Genomic DNA, 27413 nt, shown 5'->3' with positions numbered 1-27413 from the left:
TCTTCACAGACAGAGGTAATGCATTTGCTGTGTGGGAGGCCGTGGTGGGACCTTCTGAAGACCCCTTAGTACACTTCACAAGGGGGCACAACTTCCCCTCTGAGCCCATTCCCAGTCTGCGAAGAATGATGAAGAATTTAGAACCTCATGGAAAATGCCATCTAAAAGGCAGTGATAACTAAAGCAAGCACCTGTGAGAGCCTTTATGTCCTCAGAGATCAGAGCTCTTACATCTCTTTCCCTCAAAGGTGTCTCATGGCCCCTGTCAGAAATTTAGTCCACTGTCCTTCAGAGGTAGGAGCCTGGAGTCCCTAGCAGCAGGTGTCTCACCCTCATGGCCACAGGAGAAGTGTGAATAATGCTTCAGTCAGCAAGCCGGATAAAGACGCCTAGGGAGCAAAGCTTTCTCAGAAACCCAAGGAAGAAAATCAATGGCCTGGAAGGGAGAGAAGAGAAAAATCTATATGAAAGGGAAATGAGTGACATAGAATGCAATTTGAAGACCTCCCCTCCCCCAAAGCAATTGACTCAGGAGATTGAAACCAAAAAACCCCTGGTTGGAAAGGGGAAGGCTGATCCAGGAAGAGGAAGAGCCAGCTGATTCTTGTATTGACTGGTCACTGGTTCTCGGGCCACTGCTGGTATCCGGGCTGGTTTTTTGTTTGTCTCTGTTTTTGCTGATTTATCAGAGTGGAGTTGACGCAGATCTTCCCCAAATGGGACATCAGGTTTAGATTTGGAACAAATGCTATGTCAGTTTATTAGTTCTTCTCCCTGCTATAAATAAAACCCAAATAAATGTGACAGTTTTTGCATTTGATTTCCTGAATGAATGTCCGAAACTGTTTTTTAAGCAGGGTCTTGAGCACCAATTTGCAACCTTCAGAAGCAATTTCATCAGAAGTATCCTAGAGAGAAGGTCCACTTTGTGCGTTTGTTTGTTTAAATGACTGCGCTGGAGGTACATATGGCCTTCCCTTAATGACCAAATCTAGAATATTGATTCCAGAATGTTAATTCATCAGTATTATTTTATTGATGGAGGGGACCACGTCTCAATTATCTTTGCATATCCACTACTAAGCATGAATATGCACATTCTCAAATAATGATATCTCCACCACCATTTGTCACATAGATACTTACCACTCTGGCCCACCTTGTATTCTCTCCATCAGTATCCACATTGTTCTCACAACCAATTCTCCCTCCAAAAAAAAAAAAAAAAAAGGTTGGAAAAGACCAAATGCTCTCATACCAACATAAAGAGCCCAAAATGACTTACCAGCTCTTCCTTATATCCACCTTTTCTCCCGTGAGACCACAGTGGTCTATGTAAATCATGGACAGATAGTGCTTTCTATCAAATATGTTAGAAATATCCTCTTAGGAAAGACTGTATTGGAGATTACAGATTCAATATTGACTGTTGATATCAGCATTTACTATTAAAATAACCCACCTCATGAAAAATAAAGGGATAAAACTCCCAGCTAAATGGATATAATGAAAGAGTTCCATGTTTGTAACCTGTTCATGTTTATCATTCCACATCTCTTGAAATCAACTGAATAGAGCAATGTCAGAAGTTGGCCAAGGGAACAATGTGATTTCCCTTTGATGTGTTTATTCACCAACCAGAAGCCCTTGGGGTTAACCTATCTCTTACATTCATTGATCCTCCAAGATCTGAAGGCTTTTAATAAAATTGACCTGACTGAGGCCTAATTCTTTTCATAATTTGTTTAAATCATAGACTGAATCCCAGATTATAACAAAGCTCTTTGCATCTGTAAATGATGACAAGGAAACCGGCCCAGGATACAATTGAATTTCTAACTCTTTTTTTTTTTTTTTTTTTGAACAAATGATCAGCCATTCTTTAACATAAAATAACTTCTGAACTGGCAGTGTAAGGATAGTTTCTCACTAGATACAAATTTTGCCCCAAGAGGAGATGAAAAAATGATTAAAGTATATGGGGGCTCAGCTAAGAGATACTCTGCAGGCTTGCGTCCTAGTTGACCCTGCCAGGAAAAGCTTAACACATACCATCCTTCTGACCTCCAAAAGAGTCCTAGCTTTCTAATTGTGGCTCCATTCTTTCAAGCTACATTGTTTTCTCTGCATTAGAAACAAGGGAATGAAATGAAGATAGTCACTGGCAGTAGGATGTTTCTATGATCTCTTCTTAAGCTTTTTCTGTGGAGGGGCCAACTCCCTAATCACTAAGGAGATGTATCCAAAATCCTGTTGTTTCTCACAAACAATTACTTGATTGGCTTGCAATTTCAGTAAAAGGTTTTTGTTTCATGAATTGACTGTTTTCTACATTATGTCTGAGAATTCTTTGACTATCTTCTTTAAGAACAGTAAGTTTTAGGACTTGAATGGAGCATTTCTCTGCATTTGGGTAGAATTCATCTTCAATTAGCCTAACAGGTGGGCCCATTTTTCTGCACAAGAACCACTGTATCATTCAAACATTGCATCCAATCTGGAAGTGCTCTTCTAGTGTCTTTATTCTGCTCCAGTAAATTTGTTTCTCAATTAGATAATGAGAATGATCTGAACAAGAAATTAAGGGATTGTGATGATTTAAAGCTAAAAGTATGGGATTTGGCATCAAGAGAGCTATTCTTCAGTCCTTAATTTGCTATTTTCTGGCTATAGTGTCTTGAACAAATAGGCATTCTTAATCCCCAGTCTCATCATTCACAGAAAGGAATAACAGTGCCCCATTTGGAGTTTCTTATGAGGCCAAACAATACGATAAATGAGAATGCTCATTGTTAACTATAAAGTTCTCTGCAACACATTTGTTTTCCCCACTGAGAGACAAGTTATAAAACAGTGTTACTATGAGTTTGGGGGTCAGACAAACCTAGATTCAAATTCTGGCTCTAAGAGTTATTTGTAAGCCATGTGGTCTGGGCAGTGTAGAAGGCAGAATTGTTTACTGACCCCCTGGATCTTAAGCCCTAACACCCCGGATTGTGACTCATGATAGGATATCATGCCCGTGGCGAAAGGGATGTGGGAAATGTTGTTTAGTTTACTAATCAGTTGACTTTGAGTTACTAAAAATGGAGATCATCCAGGTAAGCTTAATTTGATCATGTGAGTTTGTTAAATTTAAGTAGGGAATCTTCTCTAGCTGGTAACAGAGGGGAAATCAGAGAAACTAGAAGCATAAGAAGGACTTTGATGCATAGCTGCTCTCTTGCAAGAGGAAGGGGACAACATACAAAGAAACTCAGAGTGGTCTCAAGAAGCTGAGAACAACTCCTGGCCAACAGTCCAGAAGGGAATAGGGACCCCGATCCTATATCCACAAGGAACTAGATTCTGCCTACAGCTGGGATGAGCTTGGAAGTGACTTCTTCCCCAACCCCACCCCACCAACACCCCAATTTGGGCCTGGTAGACCCTAAGCAAAGAGCTCAACTGCCTCTGAAATACTTCTGATCTACAGAAGTGTGTGATAATAAAGGGGTATGGTCTTAAGCCATTAAGTCCATGAAATTTGTTAGGGCAGCAGTGGAAAATGAATACAGGCAAGTTTAGGAGAAAGTGAGGTAAGGAGGCCACCCAGTGCCTGGCACATAGCAGGAAAAAAGAAACCTGTAAATGTAAGCCGGTCTCTTCCTTTAGAGTTTCATATCTCAAACATCAGTGTGTACATGAATCAGCTGGGAATCTCGTGAAAATGCAAACTCTGATTCATTCAGTCAAGGAGGGGCCTGAGATTCTGCATTTCTGACAAATCCCAGGTGATGCTGATGCTGCTGGTTGGGGAGCCACAATTGGAGTGCAGAGCTTTGGAGACCCATTCCACCGGTGGATCTCAACCCTGACTACACATTAGAATCTTTGTGGGGGGGACTTCTAAAAAGCTCAGAAACTTGATTCTGCTTCTAACTCAATTGGTCTCAGGCATCAGTTCTTACAGAAAATCCCCTCTGCAGCAGGGATGACAAGTATCGTCTCCAACCTGTGCTACAAGCATGGTCCCGGGACCAGCAGCATCAGCCTCATCTGCGAGTCTGTCCAAAATGCAAATCCCCAGGTCTCCCCCGGACTCATTGCATTAGAATCTCTGGGAGTCATGTGCAAGAATCTGTGTTTTCACTGGCTTTCCAGATGATTCTAATGCTTGCTTCAGTGTGAGAAGCATTGCGTGAAATCAACACTCTCATTCTCTCAGTGGAGAAATGAAACCTCAGAGGCAGAATGATTATCTAAGAGATTGGCACACCACAGCCTGTGGGCCAAATCTGGACACTGCTTGTTTGAAGTTTTATTGGAACACAGCCACAGCCATTCATTGATGTGTTGCCTGTGGCTGCCTCAGTGGCAGAGTTGAGGAGGGGCAACCAAGCTCAAATCCTGCCAAAATCAAGGTATTTACTACCTCGTCCTTTATGGAAAAAAATTGCTTCCCCCTGCTGTAAGAATCACTTTTAGTGAGGGGCACCTGGGGGGCTCAGTCAGTTAAGCATCTGATTTTGACTCAGGTCATGATCTCACGGTTTGTGGGTTTGAGCCCTGCTTCAGGCTCTGTGCTGACAGCTCAGAGCCTGGAACCTGCTTCCGATTCTGTGTCTTCCTCGCTCTCTGCCCCTCCCCACTCTCAAAAATAAAGTAAACATTTTTTTTGGAGTAGTTTGGAAGTAGTAGCTGATGCATACTTAAAGGGTACAGAACACTCAACGGTGACCAGGATCTGCTCTGTCCTTGTGTTTGCAGGGCCCTGAGACCTGATCCTGGTCATTGATCTGGAGATGCTAATAGGTGGCAGGCCTCCAGGAGGACAAGCATCACCCTGAGGAGATCGTAGATCTCCATGCTGCCCTGGCTGAGGAAGGTCATGGGTCCCTTGAGCTCCCCCGCCTCCGAGGCCTCCACCTTTCCACAATTGGTTGATACCAGCATATCATTTTCTTCTATTAAGGCTTCAATGAATTTAACAAAACCCAGATGCACTCATCCAGTTGTCCAAGTCCAGTAACCAACAACCACCAGGGATCTGTTGTGGTCAAACAAATCAACTTAAACTTAGTGGGTGTTGTTTTACCCACAACAGACCTGACCCACACCTCTGCAGCAACCAGCCCAGGAAGCCAAACCCCAACCCATGTAGCAATCAGCCCAGAACACCCAACACTTGATGAATAGCTAGCAGCTTCCTTGATTTTTACCCCCACTGCCAACTCAGGAACAACCAGAGAAAGCCAAATATTCTCCCCTAAACAATCACATAGGATGCCTTCTAATTAGCCTACTTATAGCTTCCCCAAGACCCAATCAGGCACATGTGAAGCTTTCTTTTTATTCTCTATAAAGCTTTCCACTCCCCTGCCTTCCGTAAACTCTGCCAAATGCAAGTGATGGCAGCTGACTCCCTTGTTATAGGGGGTTCTGAATAAGTAGTCTCTCCTTGTCCTCATTTGGGTGATCTTTGTTTATTTCCACAGATGCATGGGTATCTTAGTGATGGAAAATTGAGAGGGGCCTCTTTTAGGATTTGGCCACTGCTGGAGGATTCAAAAGAGGAAGCAAAAGTGGTTTGAGACCAAATGCTACCAGGATAGGTGCATAATTCAGTGACTGGGTGCCTTGGTAATTTTTAATTAGGAGGCAGGAGGGTTGAAGCAGAGACCAGGTAACAATCAGTAAGAAGTAACAATCTTTTGTGTTAGTTGGAAGAGCAGAGAGGAAGGTTTACTTGTTTGGGGTGAGTTGTAGAGTGTCCTTGTCCTCTATCTTGTTTTTGTACAATCCTGGAGTGTTGTTGTCTCTGTTTCGTTCTACTACAGCACGGAGTGGCCTTGTCTAAATATGGTTTATATTCTGTGAGCATTGTTCATCCCCACTGGTAGCGTCATGTGCTAGCTGCCATGGCTGTTTTTACTTTCTCACTGTCTAAGCAGCACCCTAGCACCTAAGCTGGGGATCAGCAAGCTTTGCCTGCAAAGGCAAGATAGTAAATATTTTAGGCTTCGTGGGACATGCATAGTTTCCATTGCATATTCTTTATTTATCATACCCTTTAAGAATCTGAACATCATTCTTGGCTCACAGGCCACAGGAAAACAAGCCATAGGTTACAGTTTGCCGACCCCTGACCTAAGTCAGTGCTTCACCTTCATGTGTGGCACATCTCATTCAACCACGCTAAGGCTAAGGTGAGAGCCCTGGTAATGTGAAGCTATTGCCCACCAAGGATTATCACCCCTCTTCTTATCACTTGTTATCCTTATTTCTGTCTGTCTTGAGAAATCCTGCTCTTCCCAGATTGACTCTTTTAGCCTCAGTTTCCACCACCCCCTTCCCTGCAAAGCTGAGTGCTAGAACTTTACTGGAGAGGGTGATCCAAGAACCCAGAAAAGAGTAAACAATGCACAGAAGAGGTGATTCAACATAACGGTGTGTTTTTAGAGTTCGAGTTGGCCATCACTGTAGGCAACTGGTGGCTTAATTTTGTAGGGCTCTTGTCCCAGGGGAAGAAGGGAGGAAGCATTTATCCGTCGGCTGCTGCCCATCCAGCCCCCTCTGATCACAGGCTCCCCACAAGGTGATCACTCAGTACACTGAGTTGACTCAGCTGATTAGATCCTAGTGGCTCCCCCACAGGCTGGGACAACAGAGAGGCCCAAGGCACAAAGCAAGGACCATGTGTGGAGGCCTGTGGTGAGGACAGTCAGGCTGCAAGGTGGCTGGAACTGGTGCACAGCAGGTTGCCCCACAGTGGCCAAAATACAAGATGAGGCCAAGAGGCCCATCATTCCCCATGAGCCAACTATTAGACAAAAGCATCAAGGGAAATGCCCCTCCCCAAGGGGAGGCCCTAGGAATGTCCCTGGGGAGTGAGGCCGGAAAAAAGTAGAAGAAGCATTCTAGAGTTCCTTGCCTGGGCCTGGCTACTCAGGAAGCACAGGCATGACTTCTCAGTAGCCCCAACCACCCTTGGCCACTCACTCCTTGAAAACCTGTTCCACCCCGGACCTCCATGGCACCTCCCAGTTCTCTGGCTTCTGCTTTCTTGGCTGTTTTGCAAGCCCCTTTTCTGAATCTGAAATGATGTTCCTCTCACTCCAAACGTTCTCCCTGGAGAAATTTTTATGTATGTCTATGCTTTAAGTAGCACATACGGACAGACAACTCTAAAATGTACATCAGACAGACTGCCAGGCACCTGATCGCTACCTCCACTTCCACATCAGCAAGACTCATGAAGCCCTCACTGTGTGTATCTGCAAGAATAGGCTTGAGGTGACATCAGAAACACCTGACCAGCTGGTAACTGTTGTCCCCAACTTAATACAGCTCCAAAGCAGGAGAAACAGAAGCATCTTATTGCACAGTCACTTGGCTCTTGCAGTAACCTGGGACCTGGCTACCTCTGTCATTGATGCGGGAGCCACAACCTCCCCCAGGGCCTCTCTTCTGTGAAATATCCTAAGGGAGGTAACAAAAGAGATCTTTTATGGAACTTAGGGATTTTGCTATATTCGGACATGACCTAATAGAGTTGTTTGGCCCACCTTTGATCACAGCACCCAAGCAGAAATGGTAGAAAGGTGTATGTGAAGGAAGATCGCATTTTTTCTTTCAATAATCAGAAAATGGCTTGAAGGTAGGAAAGACTGTGTGTGTGTGTGTGTGTGTGTGTGTGTGTGTGTAAAACTGGGAGGGAGAGAGACAGCTAATAATCTGAATTATTACCTAAGGTGACACAGGAAATGCAGAGATGATGAAAAAGGAAATAAGGAATAAGAGGAAAAGCCTCTGTAATTTTATTTTGGAAAATAAGATACACATCTCTTATGGACTGAATGGTGTCCTGCAAAATTTAGATGTTGAAGCCCGACCCCCAGTACCGCAGAACATGACTGTATTAGAGACACAGTCTTTAAAGAGGTCAGTAAGGTCAAATGAGGTCGCAAGGATGGGCCCTAATCCTTACAAGGAGATTAGGACACAGACACCCATGGAGGAAAGACCATGTAAAGGTATAGGGAGAGAAGATGGCCATCTACAAGCCAAGGAGGGAGGCCTCAAAGGAAACTAACTCTGCCTACACCTTGATCTCAGACTTCCAGCCTCTAAAACTATGAGGAAATGAATTTCTGTGCAGCCACCCAGCCTGTGGTACACTGTTAGGGCTGCCCTTGCAAAGTGTTAAAACACTTCATCTTAAGTGTTCTCAAAGTCAGAGATGACCTTATTTGAGAGGACATTTCTTTTTTAGTTTGTGTATAGAAAGGATTGGTTCCCTGCTGAAGGGTTGGCAGAACGGAGTCCCCAGAAAAATCTAATGCTGGAAACTTCCAATTAAGACTTCCTCCCTAGTCTGTGACTCCAGAACTTCAGGTCTGCCATCAGGAACTGTTCTCTGGGAGTCAAACTCTCTCACCCACAAAATAGGGCCAGCTGAGAGGCTGCTGACCTCCCAGGGACCTCCCTGGGTGCAGTGGTTACTTCTGTCTCTTTAAGTTAAATAGTACCTATTTCCATGGACTTCTACAATCTGAAAACCTAGCTTTTCCCAACAGAATGGATTAGAAAAGCAATGTGAAAAATGTAACAACCAATTACCGTAAGAAACTCCCGCCTCCCTTTTCCCCTTTTGACTTATCTCATTAAATCAGGCAGTTTATACACACAATCTTCCAGTTTTCAAAATTAATTATAAGTGCCTGAAGGTATTGAAGCCCTGAACATTTACGAGACTGCACAGCCAGACAAAAACAGAAGGACTGCTGACTTTCCAATCAGGCAACTTAATTTCCCAATCATCTTCCTTAGGTAAATTGTGGATCTAAATATAACGTATTGTAATCTTTGTCATTTTTCTGCAGGGCTGATGTATTAGTACCTTGATCTCCTGTTTTCTCTCTTTTGCTCAAGAAAATAAGGGTGAGTCGGGGTGATCTAGATGCTTGTCAAATAAGACATTGCTAAATTAAAAGAGACCTGCATGACATTACCCAGCCAGCAGCAATAAGAGGAAATGGAAGGGCTTGAGCTCCCCATGCCCTGGACACTGGGAAGGAATTAATTAATGGTTCTGAATTTAGATCCTTCAGGCAGCATCTCTGAGTTGAGTGGCTATGGCTGATTCATAGGAAGCCCAGCTGGTTATTTCAGGGTGACACCAACTGACTGACAACGAGCCCTCAATAAGCATAATATTTATGGCAGCTGACAAGAGCCCATGGAGCAAGCCAGAAGTGATCCACTTCCCTGAGACAGACCCCCACCCTACAGACCCCCACCCTAGTGGCTGAATTCTAAATCTACACTCTAGGGAGCATCACCTTCTCAGCTCAAACTCTGACCTCCCACGGCTTTCTGGAAATCTCCAACTGTAAATCCTAAAGATATCTTTCCCTTAACGGAATCCAGAGCCATCAAGCCTGGCTCCTCAGTTGTTCTATGTTCAAATGGTTCTTGATCTTCTACAATCAGGGAAACTGCTTAGGGTCTGTCAAAACTCTCCAGGTGGCACCCTAGCTGGTAAACTCCTCCTGGCCACCTACCCACCTTCTTACCTTTCCTGATGCTGCATTTTGGTTTTGAACCCATTTTTGCCAATGTGGTTTGAATTTACATTCTAGTCTTTTGCCTTGTGTTATGGGCTAAATTCTGTCCCCCCTAAATTTATATGTTGAAGTCCTAACCCCTACGACCTCAGAATGTGACTTTATTTTAGAGGTAATTAAGATTAAATAAGGTAATAAAGATTAAATGAGGTAATTGAAGTGGACCCTAATCCAACATGACATGTCCTTATAGGAAGATTAGAACACAGACACAGAGGGAAGACTACGTGGAGATAAAGAAGACAGCCATCTCCAAGCTGAAGAGAGAGATGTCAGAATGAAGTCCATACTGCTGATGCCTTGATTTGGGTCTTCTAGCCTCTCAAACTCTGAGAAAACAAAATTCTGCTGTTTAAACCACTTAGTCTGTGGGACTTTGTTATGGCAGCCCAAGCAGACTAATATACCTTGACAGCCTTCTAAGACATAAATTTCAATTTGTTTTAATCTTTTTTTTCTTCTCCTACACCAAGCATGGACACCCTCCCCACAATGCCCCTACCCTTGGGCCCATGGGTGATATCCAAAACATTTTAAAACTGTTATAGCATGGGCACTGCCCAACCAGAACAGATTCCAATTATAGCAGTGGGGCCATCACTAGTGCCTATTCATAAATGGTAAGCAAATCAAGGGACCCCAGAGGAGATGACAGTGGTTGCGGGGCTTCAGTGGCATTGAATGGAATGGGGCGAATTTAATGGAAACTTTTACTATGGAAATATTTCAGTATTCCATAACCTCTATGGCCATTCCGGTCAAACCAGCTGGACATCAGCCTGTTTGATCCACACAACTGAGCAGCTAAAGGTACTCCACACTCTGTCTTCCTCTGATGAGAAGGAAGAACCATCATTTACTCACTTGAGCAAGCTACAAATCTCCACAACACCTTTGATTCTTCCCTCTTTTGTATCATTGGCGACCACTTCTTATTGATCCTATTTCTGAACGTTCCCCATTCCTCCACTGAACTTCACTGTGTTTCATACTGGTCAGCAGGATGTCCCCATCTCGCCTTGTCCTTCAATAGTAAGCAGTGGGGACAGCAGGTTTCCTCAAAAGTGCTTAGGAATGATGCTTTCTAGGGGCACCTGGGTGCCTCAGTCGGTTAAGTGTCTGACAGCTCAGAGCCTGGCGCCTGCTTCGGATTCTTGTCTCCCCCTCTCTCTCTTTCTGCCTCTCCCCAGCTCTCTCTCTGTCTGTCTTTCTCCCTCTCTCTCTCAAAAATAAATAACATTTTAAAAATGTCTTAAGGAATGATGGTTTCTAATCCTCTGTAAGCCTTGAGGCGTAAACAAACCCTTACATTCACACAGCAAAACTTCCTAATTCTCATAGCCAGAAGAGAACAATGCAGGTATTGTGGGCATCTTACCAAACCTTATGGAGATACATAAGACCCTTGTAAGTGGAGACAGTTGGACCTTCCAGGACACAGTAGCAACATGTTGTTCCGTCCCTCATCCAGTCTGATGCTATCTGAGTGGGCCCTTTCCTGGGGCCAAAGAGATGGTCATGGTGATCCTGTGGTTACAGTGGTCCCTCTGGGCTCTGGAAGCAGTTTCTCTTTTTTATTTGAAGATAAAACACAACTGAAAGATCTGGGGAGAGAAAGCATAATGTCCTAGAGGAAACGATAAGATATCTAAAAGGATGCAGCCAGTACTCATTCCTGTCTCAAGACAGCCCTCAACGGTTGTTCCTTCTGGTGTTTGGTGTGTTATTCCAACTTCTACAAGGAGAAAGTTTCCTTGGGCAGGCTGGTGTCCTCTATCTCCTTCACCCTAAGCCAATCCCAGTCATGTCCAGTTCCATGTTGGAACATGGGCACCTCCCTTGGAGGTATTACGGCCATTTCCACCCTCAAAAACAATTTCCAGCCCTCACCTACAAAGAACAGAGTCCTTAGCAAGCTAGACTACTTTGTTTTTTAGCTATCATTTCCTCTTTTAGGCTTCAGGACCCGGTGTTTTCATAAATTTCTTACCATGCATCCCAAGATGAGAGGGACATCAAATCCCCTCTTGCTAATAGCCAGCAGTCTGCACAGGGGGCTCTGGGAAGGTGAGCCCAAGGGCAGCAGCTTCACCCTAATTTCACATGGGAGATCAATGAGACATCATCAGAGCTTAAGAAATTAGAGGCAAAGAGGTGACAAAGGACTACAGCTTTTTGTTGTTGTTTCACTAATTCTCTTTCCCCTCCTTGAGAAACAGGACTTAGAATATTCCAAAATATCCATCAGTAAGCTAGCTTTCTGTCACTTAGTTGCTGCTGGATGGACAATATAAAATCCATTTGGGAAACGGCATTGGGTTTCCACTACAGCTGGACCCTCCATATATTGTTAGAAGCAGGGGGTCAACCAATTTGGGACCACAGTTTTGGTCTAAACAACAAAGAATGTGAAAAAAGACACAATACAACATTAATATCCCTTTTCCTTGAAAGAAAAACATACAGAAACTTATAGAGCTCTGTTTTAATTGTCTGATTTGAATCTTCCCTGGGGGAAATACTGCTGTTATCATTCAATCATCAAATTGCACCTTATTGGATTTATATCACTAAATACATCCCCATTGGCAGTTGATTTGGTGGCTCTCCAGTGAAACTCACAAGCAGAGTTAGTGTCCTTACAAAGTATTTTCATGTATTCATAGATCTCATCCAGGGAGAAAGCAGTAGAAAGCCCTGTCTCCCGATTTTTTTTCTCTTTACCCCCAAAACATTGTCTAAAGGTTCTGTCTAAATAACCATATTTTGAATGCAGATAACAAATATTTTTTAGTATTTTTATTCCTCAGTAATAATATTTCTTACTCAAGAGCTGTCGCCCTTCCTTCTTCTAAGAGAGAGACAGCTGCAGTTATATTAGACATGGACCTCAAAAAAATATTTGTATATATTTCCCAGGAGGCTAAGGGATGCTCACTCCAGGCATAGTATTTCAGAGACAACTAAAATAATTATATGTGAAATGCTAGCAGAAGAATTCAAGGCTTCACATGAAGATACTATTCAGCAAAGAAACAGTTGAAAAAGCAATTGCAAAATTTAATACTATGGTAAACATCTGTCAGCTCACAATTCTACATGAAAATAGAACTCTAGCCACACCTAGAGTTGTATGTCCTGCTACAAAGTAGGACAAATTAAAATTAAGCATTGAGGAGGGCACCTGTTGGGATGAGCACTGGGTGTTGTATGGAAACCAATCTGACAATAAATTTAATATAAAAAATTAAGCAAAAAGAAAGCAATGGCACATTTGGGGAATATATATGACTCTTGCTGGGGGAATTGTTTGTTTCACTTTTTTAATGAATTGGAAAGTCAACTTGGGAAAGAGTCACAGCTGCAAAGAGAAGTGGGATCAAGGCAAGAATTTTAAAAAGGTAAAAGGAACTTCAAACACAAAATAGGACTTTAAAAGAACCAAATACTTGAATATTTCATTGGCCAGATAAAACTACAGGCCATGGATTACAGAGAAGACTTGCTGAACAGAGTTAATTTTTTATTTGCTTTTAATTAGTTGGAGCTCTGTCTGTGGTAGGTGGTAGACTTTATGGTTGATGTGTATATGAGCGGAGTCCAAGACCGATGTCATCCCCAATTTTACACTCCGTGTTGATGTCTGCTCCAGCAAAGACAGCAGAAAAACTGAATTAAATTCAAAACATGCCATTCAACAGAGACACATCTCCTGAAATCTCTCGAGAAACAAGATCCTCCCTCCTATTTAACTCTCCCACCTCCTTTACAAGCTCCTTTTTTGGTCTTTCTGTTAATGAATGCCTGAATTCTGTCCAGGTGGGCAGGTTTCCTAAATCACTGAAGAATCACTGGATGGCAAAAGCTGCATTTTTTTTTAATTATGTCTCGCTCAGCTTCACTTACAGTGGAGCTAAAACTCCACATCCTCACCCTTGGGTTCCCCAGCCCCATTGATTCCATGGCAAAGCACCATACACCCACATACCAACACCACTTCCTGAAGGACATTTCCTATAAAGTCAATAGTTCTCATTTTAAATTCTATGTAAGCTTCCTCTAGTCCCTTGATAAACAGAAGCAAGAAGACTCCTCTTTAATACTTCTGAAACATGCATTTACATTTATTATCCTTAACAAAAAGTAAAAGTTATCAAATGTTTTGTTCTCTGATCTGATCCACCAGCCTGTAACTAGTTTTTAAGTGCTCAGGAGACAAACTGTACCCCCACAAGTCACGGTGTGGTGAGCAAATGAAATGCATGACCATAGTTTTACATAATATTCATATGCAAAAGGATGGATACATCTCATAGAAGCACAATTTAATAGACTGTTCTAATAATACGCTGGGGGATTTAAATGCACAGTACTCCCCCACCCCTATTATTCCTGGTTTCACTTACCAAGGTTTCAATTGCCCATGGGGTCAACCGTGGCCCAGAAGTAGATGAACCTCCATTTGGTGAATCATCAGAAGGTCAGTAGTAACCTAACGCAACGTCACAATGCCTATGTCATTCATGCCACTTCATTTCATCACATGGGGCATTTTATCATCTTACAACATCACAAAAGAGAGTGCAGTACGATAAGATATGAGAAAAGCCACATTCACACAACTTCTATTACAGTATATTGTTATAATTGCTCTATTTTATTTTTTAAAATTTTTTAAATGTTTTTATTTTATTTTTGAGACAGAGAGAGACAGAGCATGAGCAGGGGAGGGGCAGAGAGAGACGGAGACACAGAATCCGAAGCAGGCTCCAGGTTCTGAGCTGTCAGCACAGAGCCCAACACAGGGCTCAAACTCACAGACTGTGAGATCGTGACCTGAGCTGAAGTCGGACGCTCAACTGAATGAGCCACCCAGGCGCCCCTGTTCTATTTTATTGTAAGTTATTGTTGTTAACCTTTTACTGCGCCTAATTTGTAAATTAAATTTTATCATAGGTATGTATGTATAAGAAAAACCTAGTATATATATATAGGGTTCAGTACGATCTGCAGTTTCAGGAATCCACTAGGGATCTTGAGAAGTATTCTCTCTGGAAAAGGGGGGCTACTGTGTTACACAATAGCAATTCCAAATTCATTAAAAAAAGAAAATAGATGCACTCCCTTGAACTAATCAACAAGTAGAATTTAAAGTTTTTTCTTTGTGCATTTTTGTATGAGAGGTTTTTTTTTTTTTTCTTCACCTCCCACAATAGGATAGAAAGAAGGATAAATTATCTGATTCTACATGAGGCTTGAAAATAAATAATTCATATTACATGAATGTGAAAGATATATAATGTAAAAGTATATAATGGAAGGAAGGAATGAGGCTATATATGGTTAAGAATTCTGAATACCTGTGTAGATGTCATGTTCACAGGGATACCAGGTGTGATAAATTAAAAAGTCAGGTTAGGGGCACCTGGGTGGCTCAGTTGGTTAAGTGTCCAACTTTGGCTCAGGTCATGATCTCATGGTTCATGGGTTCGAGCTCCATGTTAGGGTCTGTGTTAACAGCTCAGAGCCTGGAGCCTGCCTTGGATTCTGTGTCTCCCTCTCTCTCTGCCCCTCCCCTGCTCATGCTCTGTTGCACTCTATCAAAAATAAATAAATGCAAAAAAAAATTTTAAGTCGGGTTATTTTTCAAAAGCAAGTTCTATGTTCATTTCCCAGCCACAGGGGGAATAAATTTGAAGGTATGTTATTATATGCCCCAATACGGCCTACATTCATAGCCAACCACCCAGTATTTGCTGTTTGTTGGATTTTATTTATTTTAGTTTGTTTTTATTGTAATATGGCTTTCTGAGTATCATCCTGCAAATTCTGGACTTTCATTATCATAACTGTTATCAATCCACTATTATTAGTCAAGCAGATTATGCTAAGTACTGGATCAACTGGATATCCACATGGAAGAAAACATTAATCTTTACCCCTAACTCACACCATAAGCAAAAATCAATTCCCATTAGACTGTAGATCAAAATTTGAAAAGTGAAATTTCAAAGTTGTTGCAGATATCATAAGAGAATATATTTATGATGATGGAGTAACCAGAAGTTCTTAACAGGTGCTTACACCACTAATTCCAAAGGAAAATATTAATTTCCAAAGGAAAAAACTTGACTTTATTAAAATTAGGAACTCCTGTATGAAAAAAAAATCAACATTAAGTACATGAAAAGACAAAATACAAGGGGAGAAGATATTTACAATATATATATAACTGGCAAAAGACTTATGTCCTATTTAAAATATTCTTACAAAGATAGCCAGATAAATAATAGAACATGCACATAAGACTTAAATAGGCACTTCACAAAAAGAGGCATCCAAATTGGCAATAAACAGGGAAAGGTCCTCAACCTCACTAGTCATCAGAAAAATGAAAATTAAAACTACAATGAGGCACCACCACACATTTGATAGAATGAGTAAAATTTTTAAAGACCAAGAATAGGGGTGTCTGGGTGGCTTAGTCAGTTAAGCATCCAACTCTTGGTTTTGGCTCAGGTCATGATCCCAGGGTCGTGGGATAGTGCCTCAAGTCAAGCTCTGTGCTGAGGGTGTGGCCAGCTTAAGATTCTCTCTCTTTCTCTCTTCTCCCCTGCTTTTCCCTTCCACTCACACACACACGCATGCTCTCTCTCTCTCTCTCAAATAACATAATTTTTTTTTTAAAAAAAGGCTAAGAATAGTAAACATTATTAGCAAGACTATAGAGCAGTTAGAACTATCATTTCATTCTGGGGGTCAGGGCATCTATGATAACTCTTAGGTGGTACCTACTGAGGCTCAAAGTATACATATGCTGAACAGAAATGTATCCACATGTGCAACAAAAAACATCTCCATTCATATTAGAATGAATTTTTTAATTGTAGTCCAGTCGGTCATTCAGTAGAGTTGTATGCAGCAATGAAAACACAGCTGTGTTTAACTACACTGAGGATCTCAAAAGCAAAAGTAGACATACACACAGAATCACATACTATGAATACCATTTATATCAAGTGCAAAAACAAGCAAAATTATCTTTGGTGTTAGACATCAGGACAGTGGTTATCTTTGGGAAAAGAATAATTAAAAGGGAGTATGAGGAGAGCTTCTGGTTGCTAATGTTCTATTTCTTTATATAAATTATGGATCACATCAAACTGTGTGCTTATAGCATGGATGCTTTTCTACATCTACACTGTATTTCAATTTTAAAAATTTATTTTAGGGGCGCCTGGGTGGCGCAGTCGGTTAAGCGTCCGACTTCAGCCAGGTCACGATCTCACGGTCCGTGAGTTCGAGCCCCGCGTCAGGCTCTGGGCTGATGGCTCGGAGCCTGGAGCCTGTTTCCGATTCTGTGTCTCCCTCTCTCTCTGCCCCTCCCCCGTCCATGCTCTGTCTCTCTCTGTCCCAAAAAAATAAATAAAAAACGTTGAAAAAAAAAATTAAAAAAAAAAAAAATTTATTTTAAAAAAGGAATGCATGGCAACTATGTTTCGATATTTAAAACAAAGAAGGTAGATTCCTGCAGACTAATGATATTTATATTGATTTCAGGGTCGGGGGTGGGGGGGGAATAGTAAACAGAAGCAGAAATTACTTTTATATCATGGGATGCTCTTAATGAAGCTATTATCTGATAGGCCTTGTATATGTTCCTCCAGACAGTTTCATTTTAAGCAGTATTATGAAGCTGAAAACTAGTCAGTCTTCTGAAAAAGAATCAAATTAGTTTAACATATACGACACGATGCAATTAACTCTAAACGTCTATAATACCTTAACTCCCCAGAGCTTAACATTAGGAGTAATACATACCTGAAGTAATGCAGACTTTGAATATCTGCTGTATTTCCTCTAATTTCTTCTATTAGTTGCAGGATAAATGTTGATTGTCTTAGATTGGAGGGGCCCCAACAGCTAGTTATGGTGGGCCCTATAACTCACCCTGTCTTTCTTATAAGGAAAAAGACAGGTAACTAATGGAAAATTGGACAAAAGCCTGAAACAGGCACTTCACAAAGTCAGAGAGGATCACAAGTAGAGTGTCCAGGAATTCCTAGGGGGGAGCATGAGGAAGAGGGGTCCGTTTAGCAGGAATGGGCCCCAGCAAGAGGTTCAGCCAATGAAAGAAACTGCATGTGGGAATACGGTGTACAGACTCAAGATGCAATGATATATGATGCTGAGAGCTTTCCTTTCTTTTCCATGTCTAAGCTCCTTACACCACCACTGGGTGTGGTGAGAAAGCTGCTGGTGACTGGAGAGAAACCAGGAGCTGGATTAGTCAGGTGTTGGGAGCTGGTGGAATGCAAGCCAGTCCCAAGGACCCTCCAGAGACCACAGAGAGAGAGAGAGAGAGAGAGAGTGACTTCCCAATCATTTGGGACAGGAGCTCACACTTGACTGCCACATAGTAAATGGAAAGGGGCTGGAACATAGAATCTTGCACACAGTAGGTACCCCAAAGCAGGTAGCTAATATTCTTACCATCTACTTCTTGCCTTCTATAGTCACGAGGGCTATAGGAATGTACACAAGCTCGGTCAGAAAATAGCTTGGATTAAAGACATTTTACAATAGAGCAGAGGAGAGATATTATGAAAAAAGAACAATTGCTTAAAATGTCACCTTCAAATTGCCTTACATCTGGACCATGCCTACTTCTATTTTATGCGTTTGCTTCAGAAGAGAACAAGAAAGCAAAATCAATTGAACATTTGTCCTTAAGTTGCATGGAGGTAATGACATTGGAACCACAGAGAAGGAAATGTAATCAGAAGTTCCTTAATTCTTAATAAATAATGTTTATATAATCATTAAGAATAGAAATTTCTAGGGGCACCTGGGTGGCTCAGTCAATTAAGCGACCGACTTCAGCTCAGGTCATGATCTTGTGGTTCATGAGTTCAAGCTCCGTGTCGGGCTCTGTGCTGACAGCTCGGAGCCTGGAGCCTGCTTTGGATTCTGTGTCTCCCTCTCTCTCTGCCTTTCCTCTGCTCACGCTCTGTCTCTCTCTCCTTCAAAAATAAATAAACATTAAAAAAAATTGTTTTAAGCATAGAAATTTCTACTTATTCATTCAACAAATGTTTTCTGAGTATCTGCTAAAGGCCAGGCATCATCTAGGTACAGGGGCTAGATCAACAAACAAGGACAGAAAACAAAACAAATGAGCCTTCCCATTGTAAGCTACATTCATGTGTTTTACATCTTTAAGGAAATGGATAATATATCATAGGTAACCACTGAGGAAATTATGTAGGCCTATGTGCACCGGGGAAATGAAAGAACAGGCCAAGAGGGATAGGGTGTGGACTGTGAAGTAAATTGCATATTAAGACTGGGTGAGAAGAAGTCATTTGAAGACAGATCTGAATCTGGTGAAGAATAAACCTCTGATGAAAGGCTTTCTTGCCCAGCAAAAAGGCCAGGCTGGCTGATCCTGAGCAAATGAGAAGGAGAAAGTGCTGGAAGGTGGGCAGGGAGTGGGGTAGAGGGAGGTGGGCAGTTATATCTGGCTTTCCAGGTCCTTAGAGGGACTTTGGCTTTCACTCCCAGTGACAGGGGGGCCACTGCAGGGAATGGGACCAGATGGGTGACATGATCTTTAACGAGATCACTCAGACTGTGCCATCAAGAAGAGACTAGAAGGGGCAGAGGTGGGAGCAGAGAGACCAGTTAGGAAGCTACTGCAGTTTCTTGTTTTTAATCATTTGTGTCCAAAGCACAGGAGACTTAACCACTGTTAAAACCCAGACTGTGGATGTTAGCAAGCTGGCAATACTCATGCAAATGCCGAGCTCCAAAAATCAGGAGGTTACGGCAGGAGGAGAATACAGAGAAAACTGTGATCAGGAACCACTACTTTTCCTGACAAGCCCTTTATACTCTCCTGGTTTTTTAGTTGCCTTCAGAATAAGTGATTTTTAAAATGTAGGCAAAATATGCCCACTTCAGCCTAGAAAGGAGCTCAAGTAAACGGCACATGATTATACCCAATTGTTCTTCAGCCTTTGGGGCAGGACTCATTCCCTATAGTGGCTTTGACAATCTTTTAAACATTTATTTTATCACCTCCTTGCAGTAACGTGAGCGTTTCCTGCCATCTTCATTTACACATCTGCAACACCCAGCGTTGAGCAGCTGATGTCCGTGCAAAGCAAAATCTTACCAGACTTAGATAAGCAGCATGACGTGGTAGTTAAAAACACAGGGATCCCAGGCTCGGCCACCTAAGAGTACTATTTTGGAATACTTTCCTAAATGCCCCTGAGTACCTGTAAAATGAGCAGAAGATAAACAGCCACTCTGAGAGTTGTTTTGAGTGTTCAATAAGCTAAAAGATAGGAAGGACCTTGTAAAGGAAAAGGTGCTAAACATCTACGTTTCATATGCCACTGCATTGCTCTGCACTCCATAAATTCTATATGTTTTACTCCTTCTTAATTCTTCATAACTGTTGGTGAAGGTGTGTGGTTAAAATAAAGCAGCACTTGCCTTGAACTTTGATTCGGGTATGACAGGGTCCTATCGGTTATTTTGTGACACTTCGAATCCAACTTCATCTTCTTCCAGTTTCTGGCAAACATAGTTTCTATAATGAGTTCTTTATAGTCAAAGGAAACAATTTGAAGGACTTTATCCTTATTCCAAGCAAAATTTTTCTTGAACAGATTACTTGTATCATATGCCTCAAGTGTTGGACTTCTGATATTTTGACATATATTTGAAGTTTCAAGAGAATTATGTCAATCACCATGAACCGCCCCCCACATACATCTTATATAAGAGCTCCCTACAGTTGGAATGCACATGCAAAAAGAATAACTCATCCTTCTAACACCCCAACCATTCATGATATCGATTCACTGAAGGTTTAGAAACCAAGTTTTTACTAACTTTGCAATCATATAATCTTTGGCTTGGCTGATAACGAGCCTTTTGTCTATACATACTATAAGAAAACAAGAGAGATGGCCTCATAGTTTCCCTGAAACTTCATTATGGTGCTAACCTTTCAACAAGAAATGGCATTTTAGAAATGCCACATGCATTTTAACTCTTGTTCCAGTTACTAATGGCAAAGATGACCTATCAAGGGTGGGGGTGGGGGGGGAAGGGGGGGGAAAGAATATCATTAACCATGTAATAACCTCAGTCCTTCAAGGTTATTAATACCCTATTTTTCAGGCAGGCCAATGTCATCTTATTTTCAATTACACTAAGAAACATTGCTTTCTATCACTGTCAGAGGATAGGGGTATCCTGGGAGATGTGACATCATCAAGTCCTGTTAAGAATCTCACTTTCAGGGGCACCTGGGTGGCTCAGTCGGTTGAGCGTCTGACTTCGGCTCAGGTCATGATCTCACGGTTCGTGGGTTCGAGCCCCGCATCGGGCTCTGTGCTGACCGCCTGGAGCCTGCTTCGGATTCTGTGTCTCCGTCTGTCTCTGTCCCTCCCCCACTCACACTTTGTCTGTCTCTCTCTCACAAATAAATAAAAATTAAAAAAAAAAAAAAAAAGAATCTCACTTTCAGCATCTTCCTGTATCTCTTTTCTCTTGTCAAGCTGATTGGCAGAAATGGCTTCTGATTATCAATTTCTGAGCCCAAATTCACATACCAGACAGTAAAGGATGGAGAGGGTTTTTTTTTTTCTCATCTAAAGTATCTCTTCAAGACAGTTTCAGAGATACTAAAAAGAGAGTAAATGTTCTTGTCTATTCTAGTTTGAAGAACAATCTATAGGCAAGATCATCCACCCTGCTGAACCACTCAGATTTGGGAAGGATATAATTAAGGTAATGAATAAGTCTGAATTATGCACATTAGCCCAATCAACCCTGACTACTGACTGGATGGTAGTTGGGGCTTTTGATGTGGTCCACATATGGAGCTGCCAGGGATCCAAGCCCAAGGTCCTCATTTTAATAAATATTCAAACAAATTCATTTTTTTTCATTCATCAGATATCAGTTGAGGCATAAGTACTGATGTCAAATACCACTGTGGGTGGTAGGAAAGCAGTGACCAAGGAAACGAGAGCCCTTGCCTTCATGGCACTCCCATTCCTGATGGGGCTGACAGAGAAATAGAGTTAGGTGTGGGACATTTGGGGAGCCTGGTGTCGGGGGAGGGGGGGGGGATGTTGCCATTTTATGTAGCGATTAGAGCTGTCCTCTTGGTCAAAATGACTATCTCAGTATTTTCAGGCTGCTATTACAAAAATACCATGGACTGGATGGCTTAAGCAACATGCACTTATTTCTCAAAGTTCTAGAAGCTGGAAATCCAAGATGAAGACAAGATTCAGTGTCTGGGGAGGAGCCATGTCTTGGTTTGTAGACAGTGGTCTTCTGGCTGTGTCCTCATGAGGTAGAGAGTGTGAGGGAACTCTGTAGAGTCTGTTTCATAAAGGCACCAGTCTCATTCATGACCTAATCATCTCCAAAGGCCCCATCTCCAAATACCATCTCATTGGGGGTTAGGGCTTCAACACATGGATTTGGGAGGGGACACAAACATTCAATCCATTGCAGGAATGAAAGGAACATTTAATAAACACCAATGACATTTAATGCCAGGAACCACGGTAGGTGCTCGATATAACACTTCTCCATCAATTCTCTCAATAGTCATGTGAGATAACTATCTCTGTGACACAGATGGAAGTCAAAGTGTCATGATAGAGCCAAGATCCGGGCCCAGGACTGAGAGGCAACCAAAGTCCATCTTTGACATGCTTTTTCCTTTAACGACAAAAGAGGGATCTGACACAATAACTGTAACCAAACAATACCCCTTACTAACCACCATGCTTCCACTCTTGGCCCCTCCTGCTGGCTCTCCTCAGAGCAGCCAAGGTGATTCTTTTGGAAAACTGCACTTTGAACATGTGTTCAAATCCCTGCCCACCACCACCCACCCCTTCTCCCTCACACAGAATGAGGCCTCAGCTCTCACTACCACCTGCAGGCCCTGCTGGCCTGGCCCTTCTGACTTTCCCCCTCTCTCAGCCTCTCCTTGCCAACTTCTCTCTGCCATGAGGGGCTTCTTGCTCTTCCTGGAGGGAAAAAAGATAGCCTTTCCTGCCTCCAGACTGCATCGCTTTCCGGAACACCTGTCCCTATGCCTTGTGTGGCTCATTCCCTCACTTCATTTGGGTTTCTACTCAAACGCCATCTTTCCAGAAAGGGTTTCCCAGACACCCTGCCTAAAACAGTACCAGCCCTCCCATTCTGCCATAATTCTCTCCCTGGCACTTGTCAGCATCAGATATCAAAGTACATATTTACTTGTTCATTTGTTTATTTTCTGCCTCATCTATAAGTACAAGCCTCATGAGGGCAGGACCTTACCTCTCTCCCTGGCGCTCTTTGGTGGTCATGCCTCTACTTCAAAAGTATTTGTGGCTTTTTTCCAGGGCTGTCACAAATTCTGTTACCTGTTGCCTAGTTCTTTAGGCTTCAGGAGAAAGCTGGCGGGCAAGCCTCTGCTTGGAGTCACTGTCACCGCCCAAGGGGCCACCCCCTGAGTATTCTGCAATTCCACTGAAGCATCACTTCAGTGTCTTACTCACAGAAACTTGCTCTTTCTGAATTGAAGGAGGGGGATTTTTTTTTAATTTTTTTTCTGGTACTCTGTTACATCTGGATGTTTAACATTATTCATTCTACAATTAACTGTTTTTGCAAAACCAAATTGTAGCCATTCTTACTTACTCCTAAAGTTTTTTCAGAAGGGCACATAAAACCCAAGGAGACCCAGGAGTTGTCACTTTGTATTTAAGTTGTCCTTATGTGATCTGTCGAAAATATATGGAAACTGGATAAAGAAATAGCTGAGAACATGAACTCAGGAATCAGACAGCCCAGGAAAGGTTTCTCAACTTTGGCCCTATTGACAATTGTGCCAGAAAATTCTTTTTGGGGTGGCCAGTAGCACCCATCTGACTGTTGGGACAATTGTGAAAATGTGGCTAAATGTTCTGTGGGGAGGATCAGGTTGGGAACCACTGACCCTAGTGGCATTACCCATTCTACCATTTACCAGCTGAATAACTTCAGACAAGGTGAGCATGCCTCAGTCCCTCCTTCCTAATGTGGGAATTAACAACACTCCTGTCTTTATGTGGTTATTGTGAGGTTTTAATAAAATAATACATGCAAAGTGCTTAAAACTGTGCCTGGATTGTCATAAGCACTCAATAAATGTTAGATATTCTTTAGAAAAGGAATTCCAAAATATCACACAGGCTGACTAGGCTTGTCTAATGAAGTAAACTCTCAGAACAAAGACTTCAATACAGTTTAAATTCAGAGTGTATCACACAAAGGGACTTAGTAAGTAGTAAGTAAAAGGATCACATGATTCTACCAAAAGACTCCTGGTATGTGGCAAATTTTTGAGTGCAAACTAGCTGTCAAGGACTACGCTAAGAGTATTACATATATTTTCCCATTTTATCCTGAAAACAAAGTAGGAAATTGATCATGTTAGGCCCATTTTACAGGAGGATTTCAGGCTCCTGGTGATCAAGCAACTTGTCCAAGCTCACCCAGACTGAAAGTGGCAGAGCCGAAACTTGAACCCAAGTCTGTCTGAGGCCAAAGCCTGTGATCTTACACATTATTTTATATCCTTTTAAAGCGAGATGGGAGCAGGTTGTAAGAAGTGGAAACCGAGCAAGATGTGAAGAAGTGACTGACTTGTTTTAAGGGCCACAGCTAGTCAGAGAGCCAGAAGGTAGTGGTTGTATTGCAGTGAGTATCACATTTGTCATGCTATTTCATTCAGAGGTTTTATTTTTAAATGTCCAAATCCCAGTAAATGTGCCAGGCCCATCTCTTTTAATATGCCACATAAGGTCTCCCCTTTCTAGAAAGTGTCCTAGCTGTAGACCCCAGAATCTGGTGTTCTGTGCCCATGCAGACATTGCCAACAGGCAGAGACCCTGAGATTTCTGTAGCCCTCCATACAGTGAAGGGCTAACTTCCCCTTGTCTTGTGGGGTTAGTCAGTCTCTCCAGAGGTTTCCCAAAACAGATACTTCTGTGGAACCAGCACAAAACATAACAACAATAACGAATTATTTCAATTCCCCGCTGGCAATCCATTTCGAGGGAACCTGTTAAAGTTAAGGACTCAAAGAAGGAAAGAACTAGAAACTACTGCAGCAAGCATTTTAGTTGCTGCTTTTATAAAATGAGCCATAACAAGCTGTCCAAGGCAAGAACCGTGCTGACATACTAGCTAAAGCAGCATCGGGACTTGCAAGGTGCCCACATTAACTAGATCCTGGGGATACGCCTGTGTGTTGCAATCGTGGTGGGCAAAAATAAAAATCATGAGTCAAATTTGTGAAATACTTGCTTATCCCAATTTTTGAAGCTCATCAGTGTGCCCTGACATAACATAACATGAATTACAGCTGAAAAATGGGGAGGAAGTATTTTACATAATCAGGCTTCAAGAGATCTGGGGCACCCGGGGGCTCAGTTGGTTGGGTGTCCGACTTCAGCTCAGGTCATAATCTCACAGTTCATGAGTTTGAGCCCCATGTCAGGCTCTGTGCTGACAGCACTGAGTCTGCTTCAGATCCTCTGTCCTCTTCTCTCTCTGCCCCTCCCCTCCCCTGCTCACTCTCCACCCCCCCAAAAATAAATGCACATTTACAAAAAATTAATTGTTGGGACAAGATCAAAAGAAGAAGCATATTTCATGAAACATAAAATTATATGACACTCAATGTTATGGTCCATAAATAAAGTTTTATTGGTAGACAGCCATGCTCATTTGTTTACACTGTCTATGGCTGCCATCTATTTGCCTTTTATTTATTTGCCTATCATCTATGGCTGTTTCCACATTACAAGGGCAGACTTGAGTGGCTACAACAGAGCTTATACAACCTGCAAAGCCTAAACACTCTCTGGTCTTTCACAAATCTTGCCAACCCCTGCTCAAATAACATCCTTGACCACTTAAGTCCAAACTTTGTGTTGTGTGAGAAAAATAAACCCTTTACTCATATAATCCACTATATTTTTTTCCAGATTTTATGTCTCTTGCAGCCGAAGGCAATCTCATTGGTGCACAGCTACATGAGACGTGATGAACCGAAAGAACCAAGGGTGGGTAATGAGGACAAGTGGCTGGAGGACATTCTGCAAATGTCAGGGCTCTTAATCTATTTTCATATAATTCCCCCAAGAACTTTAAATCTTTCTTTGGAATGGGCTGTGGCTGTAAAACCAGAGACAAGGGAAGAGGTAAAAACTTTAAAGAAAGATAAATCCTTTCAGAAGTTGGCAGCTATGTGGATGGACAGGGTCAGGGAGAAGCAGATTGATGGAGCGAAATACCCCGATATATTCATTATCTCTTGCTGCGGAAATGACATTTGCTGTGTCCCATTTCCTGTAGCTCAGGAACCCAGACACAGTGTAGCTGTCCCTTCTCCTTCTCAGCCTGGCACAGATGGAAGTCAAGGGAACAGTGGACTGGACTCACCTCAAGGCTTTCCAGGAAAAGGATCCACTTGCATGGTTACTGTCAGGATTCAACATTTCAAAGGCTGTTGGACTGAGAGCCTCAGCTCCTTACTGGCCATTAGCCAGAGGCTGCTTTGCTATGTGGGCCTCCCCGTGGCACAAGGGAAGCAAGGTAGAGGACAAGAGAAAAAGAAGTGTGAGCAGGATAAAAGTACAGTCTTTTATAAACCTATCCAGAAGTGACCTCCCGACACCTTTTCTGTGTTCTTTTCATTACAAGTGAGTCACTCCATGCAGCCCACTTTCAAGGGGAGGGCATTAAGTGAAGGTATGAATTCCAGGAGGTGGGATCCTTGGGGGCCCTATCAGAAGCCGCTGACCACACTCATCAAAGTTAGTACTCAAAACAGTCATGGGTTATCTCCACTTGGATCACCTGTGCCAGGTGGTCTTGAGGAAAGCAAAGAAAGTGGATCCAGGACCACAATGGGATACATTTGAATGGCATTCCTATGTTCATGCCCCAACAGAAGACAGTACCTGATGCCAGCTCCCTAAAACACATACACATACACACACACACACACACAACCTATTCCCACCAACCCTATTCCCACCTTTGAAGTTCCTCATCTTAGCCAAACAAACAAGAAGAAAAAAATTCTAACCCTGTAACCTATAGTCTAGATATATTTGGAAGATTTTTCCCTGTAGGCAGTATACCCTTTACCTTCTGTCTTAAAAATGCACATTGGCTTTCCCATGATCTGAATTCAGACTATTTCTCCCGAGGAGCTACCTGCCAATATAAGGCAAACCAAGAGTCCTTAGCTTATGTGTTCTTCCCCAGCCTTGACTGGGTCTTTCCCACTGTCCCTGACTTTCCTCCTTAGTTTTTGTCCAAAAGAGGGCTCCCTCACTTCACATTCCTTCCTCTGGGTGGGAAGCACTTTCCAAAACAAAGAAGCCCTCGCCCACCCCCAAGACTGCTCAAGTGGCCACTTCTGACCAAATAGGCTTCAAGTTGGTGCTACAACTATCCAAGGGTCTGTGAATTAGACTCTTTAAAATGTGCAATGCCGCTTTGATCTTGGCAGACAGCATCCCTCATTTGAATGCCCCCTACCTCTTCTTCAAAGCAGATACTTTGAACCAAAGAGTTAATCAAACTCCTGAAATGAGTCCCAGGGAGTTGGAAACATGGCATCTTGCCCTGCCTGCCTATTTTGCAAGTTTTAAAATGCTGGGCTTCCCAAGAGCTAATACTTGAGAGTCTTTTAAACACAGAGAATGCTAAATGGGTCGG

The 27413-nt window shown here is 42.4% G+C and overlaps 1 long non-coding RNA gene across 1 annotated transcript; it reads right to left on the bottom strand.

The window, feature by feature from the left end:
* Positions 1-218: 218 nt before the first annotated feature.
* Positions 219-11109, bottom strand: LOC122214595. Its single transcript, XR_006199985.1, has 3 exons — positions 10987-11109; positions 1160-1208; positions 219-436 (listed from the first exon to the last, which is right to left on the bottom strand). It is a non-coding gene; the product is annotated as an uncharacterized LOC122214595 (long non-coding RNA).
* Positions 11110-27413: the final 16304 nt, after the last annotated feature.

This window comes from Panthera leo, chromosome A1 (assembly GCF_018350215.1).
Source record: "Panthera leo isolate Ple1 chromosome A1, P.leo_Ple1_pat1.1, whole genome shotgun sequence".
Lineage (NCBI taxonomy): Eukaryota > Metazoa > Chordata > Mammalia > Carnivora > Felidae > Panthera > Panthera leo.
The sequence above is the reverse complement of the archived record's forward strand: the minus strand, read 5'-3'. Positions and strand labels throughout refer to the sequence as shown.